Here is a 6,000-nt window from a genome sequence, read left to right as displayed (position 1 = left end):
TTTCCGGTTTATTCTTCTTCTTCGGTGGGTTTATCGGCGGTTGGCATCCAACGTTATGGTGCATTACTGCCACCTACTGTACTGGAATGTGCGCCAGAGACGGAGAAACTAAATCCTACCTGCCAGCATTGCTCTAAAAAAAGATAACAAAATATTTAAGACTATATCTAATGACGTTCTACTCAACATACTCTTTAAACTAATTTCCTGTATCCCCTCCAATAATGTCCACACTGTATCTACACATTTTTATTTTTAAAAAATGTATTTCACCTTTATTTAACCAGGTAGGCAAGTTGAGAACAAGTTCTCCTTTGCAACTGCGACCTGGCCAAGATAAAGCATAGCAGTTTGATACATACAACAAGAGAGAGTTACACATGGAATAAACAAAACATACAGTCAATAATACAGTAGAAAAAAAAGGAAAAAAAGTTTATGTACAGTGAGTGAAAATTAGGTAAGATAAGGGAGTTAAAGCAATAAATAGGCCATGGTGGCGAAGAAATTACAATATAGCAATTAAACACTGGAATGGTAGATGTGCAGACGATGAATGTGCAAGTAGAGATACTGGGGTGCAAAGGAGCAAGATAAATAAATAAATACAGTATGGGGATGGGGTAGTTGGATGGGCTATTTACAGATGGACTATGTACAGGTGCAGTAATCTGTGAGCTGCTCTGATAGCTGGTGCTTAAAGCTAGTGAGGGAGATATGAGTCTCGAGCTTTAGTGATTTTTGCAGTTCGTTTCAGTCATTAGCAGCAGAGAACTGGAAGGAAAGGCTGCCAAAGGAGGAATTGGCTTTGGGGGTGACCAGTGAGATATACCTGCTGGAGCGCGTGCTACAAGTGGGTGCTGCTATGGTGACCAGTGAGCTGAGATAAGGCGGGGCTTTACCAAGCAGAGACTTGTAGATGACCTGGAGCCAGTGGGTTTGGCAACGAGTATGAAGCGAGGGCCAGCCAACGAGAGCATACAGGTCGCAGTGGTGGGTAGTTTATGGGGCTTTGCTGACAAAATGGATGGCACTGTGATAGACTGCATCCAATTTGTTGAGTAGAGTGTTGGAGGCTATTTTATAAGTGACTTGGCCAGGTCGCTGCACAGTAATGTCTCTTATCAATGACGGTTATGATATCGTTTAGGACCTTGCGCGTGGCTGAGGTGCACCCATGACCAGCTGTGAAACCAGATTGCATAGCGGAGAAGGTACAGTGGGATTCGAAATGGTCGGTAATCTGTTTGTTAAATTGGCTTTTGAAGAGCTTAGAAAGGCAGGGTAGGATAGATATAGGTCTGTAGCAGCTGGGTCTAGAGTGTCTCCCCCTTTGAAGAGGGGGATGACCGGGGCAGCTTTCCAATCTTAGGGAATCTCAGACGATACGAAAGAGAGGTTGAACAGGCTAGTGATAGGGGTTGCAACAATTTCGGCAGATAATTGTAGAAAGAGAGGGTCCAGATTGTTTAGCCCTGTCACGTCCTGACCATAGAAAGCCTGTATTTTCTATGGTAGAGTAGGTTAGGGCATGACTGGAGGGTTGTTCTAGTTTATATTTTCTATGTGGGGTCCTAGGTTTGATTTTCTATGTTGGTGATTTGTATGATTCCCAATTAGAGGCAGCTGGTTATCATTGTAATTGGGGATCATACTTACAGTCCTATGAAAAAGTTTGGGCACCCCTCTGATGCTGCATAATAATTTACTCTGTCGTCACAGAAAATTATCACAGTGGCATGCCATTACTTTTCTAATAAAAGCTGAGTACTGGGGTATTGTCCAGACAAAGATTTTTAGTGTAGCAATATTAAGTTGTATGAAATTAAATCAGATGTGACAAATAGGCTAACTGCAAAAATGTTGTCACCCTTGTCATTCTGTTGATTTGAATACCTGTAACTACTTAGCACTGATTAATTGGAACACACAATTGGTTTGGTGAGCTCATTAAGCCTTGAACTTCATAGACAAGTGCATCCAATCATGAGAAAAGGTATTTAAGGTGGCCAATTGCAAGTTGTTGTTCTCTTTGACTCTCCTCTGAAGAGTGGCAACATGGGGGCCTCAAAACAACTCTCAAATGACCTGAAAACAAAGATTGTTCAACATTATGGTTTATTGGAAGGCTACAAAAAGCTATTGCAGAGATTTAAGCTGTCAGTGTCCACTGTGAGGAACATAGTGAGGAAATGGAAGACCACATGCACAGTTCTTGTTAAGGCCAGAAGTGGCAGGCCAAGTAAAATATCGGAGAGGCAAAGGCGAAGGATGGTGAGAACGGTCAAAAATAGCACACAGACCACCTCCAAAGACCTACAACATCATCTTGCTGCAGATGGTGTCACTGTGCATCGTTCAACAATTCAGCGCACGTTGCACAAGGAGAAGCTGTATGGGAGAGTGATGCGGAAGTAGCCTGTTCTGCACACACGCCAAAAACAAAGTCGCTTGAGGTATGCAAACGCACATTTGGACAAGCCAGCTTCATTTTGGAATAAGGTGCTGTGGACTGATGAAACAAAGATTAAGGTGTTTGGTCATAACAAGCATAACATGCATAACGCATGGCAGCAAAAGAACACAGCGTTCCAAGAAAAACACTTGCTACCCACAGTAAAATTTGGTGGGGGTTCCATCATGCTGTGGGGCTGTGTGGCCAGTGGCGGTACTGGGAATCTTGTTAAAGTTGAGGGTCGCATGGATTCCACTCAATATCAGCAGATTCTTGGGAATAATGTTGAAGAATGAGTCACAAAGTTGAAGTTACGCCGGGGCTGGATATTTCAACAAGACAACAACCCAAAAACACTGCTCAAACTCTACCCGGGCATTTATGCAGAGGAACAAGTACAATGTTCTGGAATGGCCATCCCAGACCTGAATATCATTGAGAATCTGTGGGATGATTTGAAGCGGGCTGTCCATGCTCGGCAACCATCAAACCTAACTCAACTGGAGATGTTTTGTAAGGAGGAATGGTCCAAAATACCTTCATCCAGAATCCAAACACTCATTAGAGGCTATGAGAAGAGTTTAGAGACTGTTATTTTAGCAAAAGGAGGCTCTACTAAATATTGATGTGATTTTTCTATCGGGGTGCCCAAATTTATGCACCTGTCTAATTTTGTTTTGATGCATATTGCACATTTTCTGTTCATCCAATAAACCTCATTTCACTACTGAAATATTACTGTGTCCATCAGTTATTTGATAGATCAAAATAAATTGATGATCCAAACACCCAATTATTTATAAACGGAAATCATGGAAATTGTCAGGGGTGCCCAAACTTTTTCATACGACTGTAAGTAACATTTTTTTCCACCTGTGGGTTATGGGATATTGTTTATGTTTAGTTGCCTGTTAGCACTATTGTTAGCTTCACGTTTCGTTTGAGATTGTTTTTGTTTTGCTGTGAGTTTCACTTAGTAATAAAAAGATGTGGAACCCAGATCACGCTGCGATTTGGTCCACTTATTATGAAGATCGATGACAAGCCCGGCTGATTTGTAGGGGTCCAGATTTTGCAGATCTTTCAGAACATCAGCTATCTGGATTTGGGTGAAGGAGAAATGGGGGAGGCTTAGGCAAGTTGCTGTGGGGTGTGCAAGGCTGTTGACCGGGTAGGGGTAGCCAGGTGGAAAGCATTGCCAGCCCTAGAAAAATGTTTTTTGAAATTCTCAATTATAGTGGATTTATCGGTGGTGACAGTGTTTCATACATGCTCCACGGTCTCTGTTTCCTGGCAATGCTCACATTTTCCTGTTGGATGCTTTCCTTTCACATGTAAGGTCTTATTCAATTGTCTGTGTCCCACCCTTAATCTTGTAAATGTAGCCTCCTCTCTTCTGTCTCTTCCTGCCGTTCTCCCCTCCCCAACTTTCCTCTGTACTTGAAATAAATGCCTGCCCTTAGTATCTCTATTCCACTGCTCCTGACATTTCTCCACCATCACTGTCCATATCAGGCTTTTTGCCTCTGCCTTGCTCATTGAAACTACCACATCAACATCCCCATTACTTAGTGCTTGTTTAGTCAGTACATCAACTGCCTCGTTCCCTTCCACACCCACATGAGCTGGGACCCATGTAAATATTAACTGTATACCCATTTGTTTACTCCTGCCATGGGTTTGTACCTTAACTTACTCCAACCACTGCAAGGCCAGCAGTATGGCCATCATCTCAGCCGTATATACAGCCAGATGATCTGTAATACGTTTCCTGACTCTCACCCCACATTCCTGCACTACAAATGCTGACCTAGTACGTCCTGTCCTTGGATCTTTTGAACCGTCTGTGTATATGGCCACAACATTCTGATACACAGTATCAAGACTTCTCTTAAACAAATCAGATGGATCAACAGCCTCTTTATCTTTCTGTATTCTCTCCAACACTTCTAGAACTACTACTGGAGGTGGGAGTAGCCATGGTGGATTCACAGGGATAGATACCATTGGACTAAACTCCCTTCCATACAGCTCCATCTCCTTCACCTGGGTATTACCCACCCACCCAAAGCTTGTGTTCTGTCTTCGCTCATGTTCCCAGCATGCCTGTAAAATGCCTGTAAAATCCCTGAGATAACCATGTCTCTGTAGGCTGACCCAATAACTAATTGCCAGCTGCTGTCTCCTAATATGCAATCTCCACCTGTAGTGCAGCCACTGGGGACTTCTGAAACGCCACACTACAAATTCCAATGATGTCCGGGCTGCCGAACCATACGCTATACTTCTATAGTCTACTACAGATTGGATAAATGCAACATATATGGTCTTCAATGAGGCACGCCCAGCCCCCCCACTCCTTCCCTGTCAGACAGCGCATCACATTTAGTACACTTACACTTTCCCACCACTCTCTCAATGTGTTCTGCCCAGGGCATTCTAGTATCAAAGTATACCCCAAGGAACCTGAAGGCCTCCACCCTCTCCAAGTTTCTCCCATATAACCTCAAGCATTCCTCATCTCACACCTTCCACCTGGTAAAGAGCACTGTCTGAGTTTTCTCTACAGAGAACCTGAATCCCCACATTACTGCCCACCACTCTACCTCATCAATTGCTTCCTGTACCTTCCTGACTATACAGTATATGGCACATTTCTTCCTCTCTTCCGTAAGGCCCCATCATCTGCAAACAACAACCTCCCAATATCCGGCTGTACCTGAGAGTAAACATCATTGATCATGATTGAGAACAACAGAGGACTAATCACACTCCACTGTGGTGTACCATTATCCACCATGTAGCTGCCTGAGAAAGACTTCCCCACCCTCACCTGGATAGACCTTCCAAACAGGAAATCCTTTATCCAGTTGTACGTTCTTCCTCCTACCCCCATAATATCATGCTTGATTAACAACCCCTCCTTCCACATCATATCGTATGCCTTCTCCACATCAAAAAATACAGCTACAACAGTCTCCTTGTTCACCTGAGCCTTCCTGACCTCTGCTTCTGGGTCCATTGTTCCCTTTCCCTCCCTGAATCCGCTCTGATGTTACGATATTAACCCCCTGCTCTCCAGGAAGTAAGTTAGCCTCTCCGTTATCATACGCTACATAATCTAACATACATGTGATGTTAAGGTTATTGACCGATAGCTTTTTGGCCTCGTTGAGTCCTTCCAGATTGGTACCACTACTGCCTCCTTCCAGCTGCCTGGTAGTTTCCCCTCCTCCCACACTCTGTTGTACAACACCAATACCTTATCCAGCGCCTCATCACTAAGATGGGCCAACATAACATAGCACACCTCATCTTTCCCATGCAAAGTTAATCCAGCCTTTCCTATTTCCCTTTTCACCTCTGCCATGGTAAATGGTGCATTCTTTCCTGTTTCTATGTGTCACAAACATTTTAAATGACTAGGTTTTCATTGCAAGACAGAAGCCAGAGCTAAAATGGCTATAATATCAATATGCATTTGGAAGAAAATCCATTTTTTTGTAAGGTTAAGCAATGCAGCTTGGCTTTACAGCTCAACCTGA

Source organism: Oncorhynchus tshawytscha, linkage group LG04 (assembly GCF_018296145.1).
Source record: "Oncorhynchus tshawytscha isolate Ot180627B linkage group LG04, Otsh_v2.0, whole genome shotgun sequence".
Classification (NCBI taxonomy): domain Eukaryota; kingdom Metazoa; phylum Chordata; class Actinopteri; order Salmoniformes; family Salmonidae; genus Oncorhynchus; species Oncorhynchus tshawytscha.
Note: the sequence above shows the minus strand (reverse complement) of the source record.